Here is a 16,311-nt window from a genome sequence, read left to right on the forward strand (position 1 = left end):
CTAAGGCGCTTCAGTTGTGTCCGACTCTGTGTGACCCCATAGACAGCAGCCGACCAGGCTCTGCCCTCCCTGGGATTCTCCAGGCAAGAACACTGGAGTGTGTTGCCATTTCCTTCTCCAATGCATGAAAAGTGAAAGTGATGTCACTCAGTCGTGTCTGACTCTATGCGACCCCATAGACAGCAGCCTACCAGGCTCCTCTGTCCATGGGATTTTCCAGGCAAGAGTACTCGACTGGGTTGCCATTGCCTTCTCCAATATGCTGTCTAGGTTGGTCATAACTTTTCTTCCAAGGAGCAAGCATCTTTTAATTTCATGGTTGCAGTTACCATCTGCAGTGATTATGGAGCAAAAAAAAAAACAAAAAAACAAAAAATAAATTCAGCCACTGTGTCGACTGTTTCCCCATCTATTTGCCATGAAGTGATGGAACCAGATGCCATGATCTTAGTTTTCTGAATGTTGAGCTTTAAGCCAACTTTTTCACTCTCCTCTTTCACTATCATCAAGAGACTCTTTAGTTCTTCTTCACTTTCTGCCATAAGGATGGTGTCATCTGCATATCTGAGGTTATTGATATTTCTCCAGGGAATCTTGATTCCAGCTTGTGCCTCTTCCAGCTCAGCGTTTCTCATGATGTACTCTGCATAGAAGTTAAATAAGCAGGGTGACAATATACAGCCTTGACGTACTCCTTTTCCTATTTGGAACCAGTCTGTTGTTCCATGTCCAGTTCTAACTGTTGCTTCCTGACCTGCATACAAATTTCTCAAGAGGCAGGTCAGGTGGTCTGGTATTCCCATCTCTTTCAGAATTTTCCACAGTTTATTGTGATCCACACAGTCAAAGGCTTTGGCATAGTCAATAAAGCAGAAATAGGTGTTTTTCTGGAACTCTCTTGCTTTTTCCATGATCCAGCGGATGTTGGCAATTTGGTCTCTGGTTCCTCTGCCTTTTCTAAAACCAGCTTGAACATCTGGAAGTTCATGGTTCATGTATTGCTGAAGCCTGGCTTGGAGAATTTTGAGTATTACTTTACTAGCGTGTGAGATGAGTGCAATTGTGTGGTAGTTTGAGCATTCTTTGGCATTGCCTTTCTTTGGGATTGGAATGAAAATTGACTTTTTCCAGTCCTGTGGCTGCTGCTGAGTTTTCCAAATTTGCTGGCCTATTGAGTGCAGCAGTTTCACAGCATCATTTTCCAGGATTTGTAATAGCTCAACTGGAATTCCATCACCTCCACTAGCTTTGTTCGTAGTGATGCTTTCTAAGGCCCACTTGACTTCACATTCCAGGATGTCTGGCTCTAGGTCAGTGATCACACCATCGTGATTATCTTGGTCATGAAGCTCTTTTTTGTACAGTTCTTCTTTGTTTTCTTGCCACCTCTTCCTAATATTTTCTGCTTCTGTTAGGTCCCTACCATTTATGTCCTTTATTGAGCCCATCTTTGCATGAAATGTTCCCTTGGTATCTCTAATTTTCTTGAAGAGATCTCTAGTCATTCCCATTCTGTTGTTTTCCTCTATTTCTTTGCATTGATCGCTGAGGAAGGCCTTCTTATCTCTTCTTGCTATTCTTGGAACTCTGCATTCAAATGGGTATATCTTTCCTTTTCTCCTTTGCTTTTCACTTCTCTTGTTTTCACAGCTATTTGTAAGGCCTCCTCAAACAGCCATTTTGCTTTTTTGCATTTCTTTTCCATGGGGATGGTCTTTATTCCTGTCTCCAGTACAATGTCATGAACCTCCATCCATAGTTCATCAGGCACTGTGTCTATCAGATCTAGTCCCTTAGATCTATTTCTCACTTCCACTGTATAGTCATAAGGGATTTGATTTAGGTCATACCTGAATGGTCTAGTGGTTTTTCTCCACTTTCTTCAACTTAAGTCTGAATTTGGCATAAGGAGTTCATGATCTGAGCCACAATCAGCTTACGGTCTTGTTTTTCCTAACTGTAATAGAGCTTCTCCATCTTTGGCTGCAAAGAATATAATCAATCTGATTTCGGTGTTGACCATCTGGTGATGTCCATGTGTAGAGTCTTCTCTTGTGTTTTTGGAAGAGGGTGTTTGCTATGACCAGTGCATTCTCTTGGTAGAACTCTATTAGCTTTTGCCCTGCTTCATTCTGTACTCCAAAGCCAAATTTGCCTGTTACTCCAGGTGTTTCTTGACTTCCTACTTTTGCATTCCAGTCCCCTATAATGAAAAGGACATCTTTTTTGGGTGTTAGTTCTAGAGATATAATTGGAATATAACATCAGTTTTAGGTGTACAACATAGTGATTACATATATATTAATATGTATATAATATATATAATGCAAAATGATTATCACAATAAGTTTAGTTAACTTCCATCACCTCATAAAGTTAACAGATTTTTTACTATGATGAAAAATTTTAAGACCTACTCTCTTAGCAGCTTACAGTTCTGCAATGCAGTGTTATCAATTATATTCAGATACATTACATCCTCAGGACTTACTGTACAACTGGAAGTTTGTACCTTTTCACCACCTTCTACTTTCCCCACCAATAACCACCTCCTCTGACTACTACCAATCAGTTCTCTGTATCTATGAGTTTTGGATTTTTATTTATTTTTTATTAATTGTTTTTGATGTTGGTGTACCTTTTTATTCCAAATCTACCTTGCTTAACAAACTTCCCCCATCCCAAATAAGGTGACACATAGAAACAGTCTTGATATCAACCTATGTTATAGATTCGCTTTGCTATTTCTTTGGTTTGAGAAGATATTGGGGCTTACATTTGGAAAAATAAATGAAAGGATAAACTGAAAGAACTATTACATTTTATTTAAAGGTTTTAAAAGATATGGAGCAGAGCTCACAAAAGTTACCTGAATCATTAAAAACCATAAAGTTGGAGAACGGTTTTTTAAAAGAGTGGATACCAAAATAGCTTTAAGGAAGAGGATAACTTGTAAGTATTTTAAATTGCTGAAGAAAGCAAAAGAAGACTTAAGATCTGAAGGATAAAAGTTATAAACATGCTAAAGAATACATTAAAAGAAATAAAAAAGAATGAAGAAACTATACTGTGTCTTAATCCTATTATACATGAACATCGTTTTCATGGGACTCTACAGTCCACTTCAATATTCATACAACAAAAACAATGACTGAAAGAGCTTCAACACTCTTTGGAGCTGGCTATTACAGAATTCATCCTGTATGTAGGGTATGCATGAAAAACGTCCTGGAAACTCATAATATCTGCACACATGAAACTGTTTCTCCAAATTGCATTTCTTGGTCTTGAATCTGGTAGAGTTGGGGTCAGCTACAACTTGAAGCTTACCATTGTGGGATGGGAGAGCAATTTGAACTCAAGGGGCACTTTGCTATAGTTAAATATTCTATAAGCTTCTCTCAATGCCACATATCTACTGAGAATTAAAGAGTAAATGAAAATTTCTAACCAGTTACAAGAATCCATGTAATAAAGGGTAATCACTACAGGATTTATACATACTCAGTTTTCTTAAAGCCATAGACTTTATTATAGAAAGGAGAAAGAAAATGGCATTAATAGATCAAGCACATGAATTCCAGAATACTGAATTCCTTTTCCTCTTTTTTTTAAAAATTTCTTTTCCTCTTGCTTAACAACCAGTTAAATCCATGGATTGTAAAATTACATCCATGACAAAAATTTTAGTGTTTTGTGTATTGTCAAAGACCACTATCTTTACCTGAGTGTCCCATTAACTTTAACCTAGAGTTATTTTTTAACTGTCTATAAAGTTTCTTTTCAAATAATTTATTAATTATAACAACTGGGAAGAGCAGTGTGAGGACCTGAATACTTCAGCCAAGCAGTGCAGACAACAGACTTCCTTCAAACCTGCTCTCCTGCCAGGATTTTTATATACTTAAATAACCATTCTCCCTCACTTCTGCAGGGCTACCAGAAGAGAGTGGCATTTCTTGGCCATCACAAGTCTTAGGTAGAATCTTCTCTGTTCCTCGATGTTTGGACAAAGGCTTCTGGACATGAAGTTCATGCCTCTGGTAACTCAGTCTTGTTCTCAATAAGAGAGATCTCCAATTCGGGTAAAAGTCACTGAAAGACATCCAGCATGTAGGAAGCACTGTTTGATGCCTCTAGTGATTAGTGGATTAAGGACATCACCCTTTTCCTTACCCCCAGCAGCTGTTAGGCAGGTGGTGAACTCTTTAGACAGAGAGGAGAGCTCTTGACACAACAAAACTGTCATCTGGCAAAGGGCTCTTCTCCTTTCTATGGTTGTTACTTCCTGCTTCTAGCCATGCAGAACCAGAGCAGCTGTTTTGTGAAGCAGTTCAATTGAGCAGGCAGTCAGTTCTGCTAGGCTCCAGATTGCAAATGCATGGATATCCTCTCTTGAATTGTTATTGATTTGCTCAGGTTTTTCTGCTTCCAACTGTTTTTTCTTCTTCTTCCTCTCTTCCACTTGTTTGGCCAGGGATGTCCTGATCCATTCATAGGCTGTATTTCTTGCCCTGGCAAGTTTCTCTTGTTTGGAGGAGACATGCAGCTGAGAAAATAGCTCTGTTCTCTCTTTGGTAAAGTCTTCATTCCCTTTCTTCTCTTCCTCCTCTTCCTCATAGAACTCTGCTAGGGAAAATGCTTCTTTGAGTTGCTCCAATTCAAGTTTTAGAGTCTCTAATTTTTCTCAGATAATTAAGAATAGATTTCACCTTTATTTCACTTTCTCAAGAGAGCATCTCCAGAGCTTCTATATGTGAAAGGCCTTGAAATTCATCAAAGGGTAGCCCATAATGAATTTTCTTGTCTGTTTCCATGGTAACCTCATTGGAAGTCTGTAGCTCTTCTTTCTCCTTTGCCTCTTGTAAAACCTGAGACAGTGTAGATCAGAAGTCTGGTTCATCAGGCCCTTGGTTCTTTTAAATCCAGGATCCCCTTCTGCTATTACATCCATTGTCTTTTTCCCAATGAATTCTAAGGCATCCAAACTCCCAGTAATAACACTCTTTCCTGTGCTCTGAACAGCAGTAGAGATGGTCGAGAATACCCCAAATGGCCCACTCATTGGAGAGGACTTTCCATTCTCTTTGGCATTTGTCTCTCCTATTGCATACTGGACTTCAGTTGAAATTTCACTGGGACTAGGGATTCCAAGGGAGGCCTCTGCCTTCTCAATGACATTTGAAATACCTTGTCCTACCTGAGGCTGAGGAGAGCAAAGACTTGCCCCAGCTGCCCCAATAGCCCCATCCAGACTTGGGTACATCTTTGGAAACAGTCTCTTGGCCTGCAGCTTGTGATGCCCGAATAGGGAGAACTTCTGTCTCAAGGTCACTGGAACATTTGGACTCTGGTCTTTTCTGAGTAGAAGCTATAGATTCTGATTTACTCTGACTTGACACTAGTCAACTGACTCAAAAGTCTTGGCTGAAGTTGAGAAGATGAGAAGTTCTCATCTTCATGGATGGGAGTTGCTTCAGTTATCACTGCAGTCTCAAGATCATCTTTATCCGACATGATTAGATCATTGCCCAGGCCACCTCCTCCCTCAGCGCAGCCACAGCTTCCTTGGAGGAGCTGCTCCTACTTATTTTTTATTAAATTTTAATGCAGTATAATTGCTTTACAGTGTTTTAGTTTCTGTTGTACAGAAAGTGAACCAGCTACATGTTTATATGTGTCCCCTGTCATTGGATTTCCTTCCCATTTAGGTCACCATAGACCATTGAGTAGAGTTCCCTGAGCATTTCACTAGATTCTCATTATTTATGTATTTTATGCATAGTACCAATAGTACACATATGTCAATCCCAATTTCCCAGTTCATTCCACCCCACCTCCTCCATCTTGGTGTCCATACGTTTGTTCTCTGTGTATGTCTCTGTGCAAATAGGATCATCTATACCATTTTCCTAGATTCCATGTCCATGAGTTAGTATATGATATTTTCTTTTCTCTTTCTGACATACTGAACTCTATATGACTGTCTGTAGGTCCATTCATGTCTCTGCAAATGACACAGTTTCCCTCCTTTTTCTAACTAAGTAATATTCCATTGTGTATTTGTACCACATCTTCTTTATTCCTCTGATAATGGAAATTTACCTTGCTCCCCTCTCCTAGATATTGTAAATAGTGCTGCAATGAACACTGGTGTGGATGTATCTTTTGAATTATGGTTTTCAGTATGTATTTGCCCAGAAGTGGGATTGCAGGGTCATATGGTAGTTATATATATATATATTTTGCATACAAACAGCACATTTATTTTTAACTGAAAGCAAAAGATAAAAGAATGATAAATATTCCATAGATTTGAATTTACCAAATGAAAATGCTTGATTCTTTTAGCAAATTAATAGGTATATCTTAAATGTTTAGGGTATTTATCTCACCTCTGTGAGCATTATTCTAATTAACATTTTAAATCTTGGAAAAAGAGCTAAAATCAACACAGGGAATTTAACAGAGTTAAGTGAAAGTTACACATTCATAAAGCAAATATTAACTATAGGAAGGTGTGAGCTGAGTCAGACAACTCAGTAATAATTCATTTGAAAAGATCTAAGAACTTAGGCAATAAGTTCAAAGTAAGAGAAAAAGGTGTGGTAAATATGTTTTCAATACATATACTTTAACCTAATTAATTAACACTTGGGGATTAATCTACAATTGAGTGTTGACATCTACATATTATATTTAAAAATGAATATCACCTCAATGGCAAAATCTTTGCTAGATACTACAGAGAATGAAAAGCAAGGAAAAATGTATATTCCCTAGAAGAATAATCATTGTGGGAGGTGGTAGGAAAGTTGAGTGAAGCGTCAAGTACACTAATAGTAAAAATACAAAGTAGATTCAGAAGTGAGAAAAATGCATTCAAAAGAATGTTTAGATAAGCCAGCTTGAAGTGTATCAACAAATTATGTATAGGAAATATATATAGAAAGTCTGAGCTCAGAACTCACTTCTTATTTGAATAGGTTATAGAAAAAAAGGCTAGTTTGCAAAGAAATATAAAAAAGGAAAACAAAAGGAAATTGATAGGTTGGAAAAAAGCAAAAGAATAAAATTATTGAATGTTTTGATTCCTGGAACATTAAGGAAACAGAAAAGTCATGACTTAAGCAAGGAGATTTTCCAAAAGAAGAATATAGGTTTGGGATTCAAGAGATTATCTCCACAGCTTTTGATAATTAAAGTTTTACAGGTAAAGTTAAGGGAGAGAATTAAAATATACACAGACACACGCACACAAAATCCAGCCAAGAGCATACTCTTAAGTAATGATCTCATATAGGAGAAGGAGAAATAAAAGGAACTGACAGAGGACAATTTATGGAGATGGGAAGGGAACCAACATACTTCAGTATCACGAAGAGAGAGTACAAGGAGGTGTTCCTCAGGGGTGGAGTGAACTGTGGAAGTTATTTGGGCTTTTTACAAATATTTGGTTCTCTCATGGTCACATAAGATTATTCTTCCTGCCTGTGCCTCACCCCTCCCCCACTTAATTCAGGAATGGCCAAGTGGCTTAGCTGACCAATAAAATATGAACGGAAGTAACCCTCTAGTCAAGGCTATGGTTTTTCCAGTGGTCATGTATGGATGTGAGAGTTGGACTGTGAAGAAAGCTGAGCGCCGAAGAATTGATGCTTTTGAACTGTGGTGTTGGAGAAGACTCTTGAGAGTCCCTTGGACTGCAAGGAGATCCAACCAATCCATTCCGAAGGAGATCAGCCCTGGGATTTCTTTGGAAGGAATGATGCTAAAGCTGAAACTCCAGTACTTTGGCCACCTCATGCGAAGAGTTGACTCATTGGAAAAGACTCTGATGCTGGGAGGGATTGGGGGCAGGAGGAAAAGGGGATGACAGAGGATGAGATGGCTGGATGGCATCACCGACTTGATGGACGTGAGTTTGAGTGAACTCCGGGAGTTGGTGATGGACAGGGAGGCCTGGCATGCTGCAATTCATGGGGTCACAAAGAGTCGGACACAACTGAGCGACTGAACTGAACCTGTGTCACTCCCAGATGAACCTTTGAATGCCAGAGTATCCAGTCACAGGCAGCATTCCAGAAAGTTCTGCTCTACAGGTTAGCATTCCAGGAGTGAGGATAACAGATCTTCTAGATGATTCTCACCGGACATGTATTATGACAATCATAGTTTTTAAAATCTTTTGTTTTATTTTTTTAAGTTATGAAATTATAACACATTTATAAGAGACTTGGAAAATACAGAACAAAGTTACATATGGTTCACTATATGTGACAATTGTTTAAGTAGATAAATTAAGATTTTTAGTTGGAGTTTTAATATCAAACTCAGAAATTAATTGAATGAATGTTCATAAAAGTAGAATAGTATAGTAGACCTGAAAAGCATTATGAACCAATTCAACATGATTAAGGTTTATACAATTTGCACACAACAGTAGGATACAAATTCTATTCAAGTTCCCATAGACTATAAACTAGGAGACACTGAAACATATCCAGAGACATAAGACCAGGTACAGAAATGTCATGGTCTAAAGGTACTGAAATCAAACAGATCTGTTCTCTTACTACTGTGGAATTATGTTACAGACCAATATCAAAAGGTATTTGAAAATAACCTACGTATTTTCAAGTGCCATGTGACATTTACCAAGAGAGATCTTTGAGTTAGCTGTTGAAACTCTTGATCAAGTTCAAAGACTGAAAAAACATGGAGGGTGATTGTAGACAGTAAAGGATTTAAGTGGGAAATTAGTATCAAAATGAGAAATAATAATAAAGATCTTTTAAAAATCCCATGTATTTAGAAATTAAATGTCCAGTTTTAGATGAGGGTATATCTAAGAAGCCATTACAAAGAAAATTAGAAAATATTTGTAATAGAATAAAAATGAAAAGAGAATTTACCAGAATGTGCTGCACGTAGCTGAAGCTGCTCAATGCAATAAAAGGTGGAGTCTTGAATAAGGTATGAAAACAATAATGGAAACATGATTAACCTAACAGTATAAATAAAATAATTACATACAATTTGGGGAGTTAGATAGAAAGATGTGGTAAGTGGAAAGGTACACATGCATATGTTTTCATTCACCCAGCCAGTCTCTATCTTTTGGTTAATGCATTTAATCCATTTCCATTTAAGGTAATTATCAATATGTATAATCCTATTATCATTTTAATTGTTTTAGATTTATTCTGTGTAAGTCTTTTCCTTCTCTCATGTTTCCTGCTTAGAGATGTTCCTTTAGCATTTACTGTAAACCTGGTTTGGGGGTGTTGAACTCTCTTAACTTTTGTCTGTCTGGAAAGCTTTTGATTTCTCCATCAAATCTGAATGAGAATCTTGCTGGGTAGACTATTCTTAGTTATAGGTTCTTCTCTTTTATCCCTTTAAATATATCATGCCATTTCCTTCTAGCTTCCCTGGTAGCTCAGTTGGTAAAGAATCTGCCTGCAATGCAGGAGACCCTGGTTCAATTCCTGGGATAGGAAGATCCCCTGGAGAAGGGATAGGCTGCTCCCTTTCTTGGGAAGCCTTTCTTGGGCTTCCCTCATGGCTCAGCTGGTAAAGAATCTGCCCGCAATGCAGGAGACCTAGGTTCGATCCCCAAATTGGGAAGATCCCCCGGAGAAGGGAAAGGCTACCTACTCCAGTACTCTGGCCTGGAGAATTCCATGGACTATGCAGAGTCACAAAGAGTCAGACACAACTGAGCCACTTTCACTTTTCACTTTCTAGAGTTTCTGTTGCGAAATCAGCCGATAACCTTATGGGAGTTCCCTCATATGTTATTTGTTGTTTTTCCATTGTTGCTTTTAGTCTATTTTCTTTGTCTTTAATTTTTGTCAGTTTGATTACTATATGTCTCAGTGTATTCCTCCTTGGGTTTATCCTGTCTGAGCCATGCTTCTGGACTTCATGGACTATTTCCTTTCCCATGTTAGGGAAGTTCTCAAGTTATTATCTCTTCAAATATTTTCTCAGGTCCTTTCTCTCTCCTTCTTCTGGGATGCCTATAATGCAAATGTCAGTGCATTGCTTGTTGTCCCAGAGGTCTCTTGAAAGTGAAAGTCCCCAGTTGTGTCCGAGTCTTTGTGACCCCATGGACTATACAGTCCATGGAATTCTCCAGGCCAGAATACTGGAGTGGGTTAGGCTGTCTCATTTTTTTCATTTTTTTTTCTATATTCTGTTCTGTGGCAGTGATTTTCACCATTCTGTCCTCCATGTCATTTGTCTCTTCTGCCTCAGTCATTCTGCTATTGATTCCTTCAAGTGTATTATTCATCTGTTTGTTTGTTCTTTAGTTCTTATAGGTCTTTAAACATTTCTTGCATCTTCTTCATTATTTTCCCAAGATCCTGGGTCATCTTCACTGTCATTATCATGAATTCTTTTTCTGGAAGGTTGCCTATCTCCACTTCATTTAGTTGTTTTTCTGGGGTTTTATCTTGTCCCTACATCTGAGACATAACTTTCTGTGTTTTCTTCTGATTAACTTTCTGTAATGTGATTTTTATTCTAGCCAGCTGTGGAACTGTGGATCTTCCTGCTGCTTCTTTCTGCCCTCTGATGGAGTAGGCTAAGAGCTTGTGTAAGCTTCCTGATGAGAGGGACTGGCAGTGGGAAAAAGTGGGTCTTGCTCTGGTGGGCAGGGCTGTGCTCAGTAAACATTAATCAAATTGTCTACTAATGGATGTGGTTGTGTTTCCTCTCTGTTAGTTGTTTAGCCTGAGGCGACCCAGCCCTGGGGTCTATGGGCTTTATGGTAGGGTTAGTGGTGACCTTCAAGAGGACTTACACCAAGGGTCTCCTTCCAGGACTGCTGCTGCCAGTGCCTGTGTCCCTGCTGCAAGCTGTTGCTGACACATGCCTCCACGTCAGACTCCCCAACACCAGCAGGAAGGTCTTATTCAGTCTCTTGTGGGGTCATTGCTCCTTTCCTCTGGGTCTTGGTGCACTCAAGATTTTGTTTGTGCCCTCCAAGGGTGGAGTCTGTTTCCCCCAGTCCTGAGTAAGTCTTGTAGTCAAACCCTACCAGCCCATAAAATCAGATTCACTGGGTACTCCCAGTTCCTTTGTTGGATCCCCAGCCTGGGAAGACTGATGTGGGTCTCAGAACCTTCACAACAGTGGGAGAACTTTTTTGGTATTGTTCTCCAGTTTGTGGGTCGCCCATCCAGCAGGTATAGGATTTTACTTTGTCATGATTGCACCCCTCCTGCGGTCTTGTTACAGCTTCTTGTTTGTCTTCAGACATGGGGTACCTTTTTCTGGTGGGTTCCACTGTCCTCCTGTCCATGGTTGTTCAACAGCTAGCTGGAATTTTGGTGTTCTTACAGGAGGAGATGAATGTACTTCTTCCTCTCCGCCATCTTCAACCAGCAACATCTATTCTTGGCTTTTTAAGGAACCTCTATGCTGTTCTCCATAGTGGTTATATCAGTTTACATTCCCACCAGCAGTGTAGTAATATTCCTTTTCCTTCACACTCTGTGCAGCATTTATCGGTTGTAGATGTTTTATCCTGAAATTGGACAATAGTGCTTTACAGTGTTGTATTGGTTTCTGCTGTACAGCAGCATGACTCAGCTATAAGTATACATATATCCCCTTCCTCTTGAGCCTCCCTCCAACCCACACCATCTGACCCGTAAGATCATCACAGACCACTGCACAAATTGTACTGTGCTACAGAGCTGCTTCATGCTAGCTTTCTGTTTTACACATTATAGTGTATATATGTCAGTGATACTCTGTTAATTCGTCTTACCCTCTCCATCCTCCACAAGTCGTTCCATTGTCCACCAGTCCATTTCTACATCTCAGTCTCTGTTCCTACCCTGCAAGTATGTTCATCAGTACCATTTTTCTGGATTCCATATATATGCATTCAGAGCAGATCAGACCAGTCGCTCAGTCGTGTCTGACTCTTTGTGACCCCATGAATCACAGCACGCCAGGCCTCCCTGTCCATCACCAACTCCCGGAGTTCACTCAAACTCATGTCCATAGAGTCGGTGATGCCATTCAGCCATCTCATCTTCTGTCATCCCCTTCTCCTCCTCCCCTCAATCCCTCCCAGCATCAGAGTCTTTTCCAATGAGTCAACTCTTTGCATGAGGTGGCCAAAGTATTGAAGTTTCAGCTTTAGCATCATTCCTTCCAAAAAATCCCAGGACTGATCTCCTTTAGAATGGATTGGTTGGATCTCCTTGCAGTCCAAGGGACTCTCAAGAGTCTTCTCCAACACCACAGTTCAAAAGCATCAATTCTTTGGCACTTAGCTTTCTTCACAGTCCAACTCTCGCATCCATACATGACCACTGGAAAAACCATAGACGGACCTTTGTTGGCAAAGTAATGTCTCTGCTTTTGAATATGCTATCTAGGTTGGTCATAACTTTCCTTCCAAAGAGTAAGTGTCTTTTAATTTCATGGCTGCAGTCATCATATGCAGTGATTTTGGAGCCCAAAAAAGTAAAGTCTGACACTGTTTCCACTGTTTCCCCATCTATTTCCCATGAAGTGATGGGACCAGATGCCATGATCTTTGTTTTCTGAATGTTGAGCTTTAAGCCAAGTTTTTCACTCTCCTCTTTCACTTTCATCAAGAGGCTTTCTAGTTCCTCTTCACTTTCTGCCATAAGGGTGGTGTCATCTGCATATCTGAGGTTATTGATATTTCTCCCGGCAATCTTGATTCCAGCTTGTGTTTCTTCCAGCCCAGCGTTTCTCATGATGGTACCATTTCCTCTTCCAGAGGATCTTCATGACGCAGGGATCAAACCCACGACTCTTGCATCTCCTGCATTGGCAGGCAGATTCTAAACCCTGCTGGCCTTCAAAGCCAGATCCTCTGGGGACTCCTCCTCCCCTTGCTGGACCCCCAGACTGGGAAGCCTAACATGGGACTACATATAAGTTAAATAAGCAGGGTGACAATATACAGCCTTGACGTACTCCTTTTCCTATTTGGAACCAGTCTGTTGTTCCATGTCCAGTTCTAACTGTTGCTTCCTGACCTGCATATAGGTTTCTTAAGAGGCAGGTCAGGTGGTCTGGTATTCCCATCTCTTGAAGAATTCTCCACAGTTTATTGTGATCCACACAGTCAAAGGCTTTGGCATAGTCAATAAAGCAGAAATAGATGTTTTTCTGGAACTCTCTTGCTTTTCCTATGATCCAGCAGATGTTGGCAATTTGATCTCTGGTTCCTCTGCCTTTTCTAAAACCAGCTTGAACATCTGGAAGTTCACGGTTCACGTATTGCTGAAGCCTGGCTTGGAGAATTTTGAGCATGACTTGACTAGTGTGTGAGATGAGTGCAATTGTGCGATAGTTTGAGCATTCTTTGGCATTGCCTTTCTTTGGGATTGGAATGAAAATTGACTTTTTCCAGTCCTGTGGCCACTGCTTTTTCCAGATTTGCTGACATATTGAGTGCAGCACTTTCACAGCATCATCTTTCAGGATTTGAAATAGCTCCACTGGAATTCCATCACGTCCACTAGCTTTGTTCATCATGATGCTGTCTAAGACCCACTTGGCTTTATATTCCAGGATGTCTGGCTCTAGGTGAGTGATCATACCATCGTGATTATCTGGGTCATGAAGATCTCTTTTCTACAGTTCTTCTGTGTATTCTTGCCACCTCTTCTTAATATCTCCTGCTTCTCTTAGGTCCATACAATTTCTGTCCTTTATTGAGCCCATCTTTGCATGAAATGTTCCCTTGGTATCTCTGATTTTCTTGAAGAGATCTATAATCTTTCCCATTCTGTTGTTTTCCTCTATTTCTTTGCACTGATCACTGAGGAAGGCTTTCTTATCTCTCCTTGCTATTCTTTGGAACTCTGCATTCAAATGGGTATATCTTTCCTTTTCTCCTTTGCCTTTCACTTTGCTTCTTTTCACAACTATTTGTAAGGCCTCCTCAGATAACCATTTTGCCTTTTTGCATTTCTTTTTCTTGGGAATGTTCTTGATTACTACCCCCTGTACAGTGTCACGAACCTCCATCCATAGTTCCTCAGGCACTCTATCAGATCTAATCCCTTGAATCTATTTCTCACTTTCACTATATAATCATAAAGGATTTGATTTAGGTCATACCTCAATAGTCTAGTGGTTTTCCCTACTTTCTTCAATTTAAGTCTGAATTTGGCAATAAGGAGTTCATGATCTGAGCCACAGTCAGCTCCTGGTCTTGTTTTTGCTGACTGTATAGAGCTTCTCCATCTTTGGCTGCAAAAAATATAATCAGTCTGATTTCAGTGTTGACCATCTGGTGATGTCCATGTGTAGAGTCTTCTCTTGTGTTTTCGGAAGAGGGTGTTTGCTATGACCAGTGTGTTCTCTTGGCAAAACTCTATTATCCTTTGCCCTGCTTAAATCTGTATTCCAAAGCCAAATTTGCCCGTTAGTCCAGGTATTTCTTGACTTCCTACTTTTGCATTCCAGTCCCCTATAATGAAAAGGACATCTTTTTTGTCTGTTAGTTCCTCTGCAGGAGACCCTTTAATACCAGAAGGTATGTCTTGCTCTCTTATGGGGTCACTGGTTTTTATCTCCTGGGTCCTGGTACACGGAAGACTGTGTGCACCCTAAGAGCGGATTTTCTGTTTCCTCCAGTCCCATGGAACGTTTGTGATCAAACTGTGTGTGTGTGCTCAGTCACTGAGTCATGTCTGGCTCTTTGAGACCCCATGGACTATAGCTCACCAGGCTCCTCTGCCCATTGGGTTCTCCCGGCAAGAATACTGGAGTGGGGTACCATTTCCTCTTCCAGAGGATCTTCATGATGCAGGGATCAAACCCACGACTCTTGCATCTCCTGCATTGGCAGGCAGATTCTAAACCCTGCTGGCCTTCAAAGCCAGATCCTCTGGGGACTCCTCCTCCCCTTGCTGGACCCCCAGACTGGGAAGCCTAACATGGGACTCAGAATGTTCAGTCCTGTGAGATAACTTCTGTGGTATCTGTTTTCCAGTTTTTAGTCACCCACCCAGTGGCTATAGAATTTGATTTCCCCTCGATTGCACCCCTTCTACCATCTCATTATGGCTCCATTGTCTTTGGATGTAGGGCATCTTTTTTGGTAGGTTCCAGCATTTTTTTTTTTTTGTCAATGGTTGTTCAGCAGTTAGTTGTAATTTTGCTGTTTCCATAAGAAGAGAGTATGCTCACATCCTTTTGTTCTACCTTCTTGAGCTAATCTCCAAACCAACTTTTGTTGCAAGTGAAACTCAATTCATTATTGAGTCACAGAATCAGTTTTTCCCTGTTAATATTTGTTCTTTAGTAATGGCTGTATTAAAAAGAAATGTAATATGGGTTCTAATGCACACAAGAGGTTGAGATGGTTAGGGAGAATCACCAACTCAATTGACAAGAGTTTGAGCAACTCTGTCTCCAGGAGACAGTGAAGAACAGAGGAGCCTGGTGTGTGGCAGTCCATGAGGTCACAAAAAGTCAGACACAACTTAGCAACTGAACAGTCGGTTGTAAATCTGGCTATTCTGAACTCTGTTTAGATGGAACTGATGTTTCTTTCCCAAAATTTATACCTCACTTCCTTTTTCTTGGATAATAGTATAAATTAGTGAATTACGGAGATAGTTATTTTCTCTCTACCAGGAATTCCTGTGATTTCTGGTCTGTTGATGGCCTTGCTTTCTTCTGGCACTTTTTCATTTTATTGTTTTGGGAGAGAGGAGTTTTGGAGTCATTCCTCAGACCATAATTTAACCTTGGATCTCTCGGTTCTTTGAGTAAATTAAGGATTACACACATCTTTGTTAATCCACTGTGGAATGTCTAACCACAAGAGGAAGAAATATTTTTCCCATGTGGTGATTTTGTCATTGTTCTTAGCATACATATAATTCTTTCAAAAGCTAAGTATTCTGGGCTTGTGAGAAGATGATTAACATGATGTAGCACCAAGTAATGTGACAGTTGAAGACATTCTTGCGGTGCTGAGCTGGAGTGCATTTTCTAGTGATACTCGTACATATCAGTCTGTAAGCATTGGGTCCCTCAAATTTTTGTCTTATATGCTGTCCCTTGCCTACTTGGAAAGAGAATACATTTGCCTGCATTTCTCTCTTCCAGGTGGTCACTTCTAGGTAAGTTCTATTGTTTCAGACTCATCCATTTTTTCCAGTTGTCCTCTTCCTGTAAACTTATAGTCCTTTTGGACTTCACTTCTCTCAAGTCATTATCAGCAGAAAGGCAAACACATAAGGTGTTCAGAATACTTAATACCTAGTGACTCTTTATTAGCTTTTCAGTGGT

The 16,311-nt window shown here is 40.0% G+C and overlaps 1 pseudogene; it reads right to left on the bottom strand.

The window, feature by feature from the left end:
- Positions 1 to 3,715: 3,715 nt before the first annotated feature.
- On the bottom strand, positions 3,716 to 5,517 carry LOC129620593 (protein FAM114A2-like; annotated as a pseudogene).
- Positions 5,518 to 16,311: the final 10,794 nt, after the last annotated feature.

Source organism: Bubalus kerabau, chromosome 10 (assembly GCF_029407905.1).
Source record: "Bubalus kerabau isolate K-KA32 ecotype Philippines breed swamp buffalo chromosome 10, PCC_UOA_SB_1v2, whole genome shotgun sequence".
In the NCBI taxonomy this organism is placed as follows: Eukaryota; Metazoa; Chordata; class Mammalia; order Artiodactyla; family Bovidae; genus Bubalus; species Bubalus kerabau.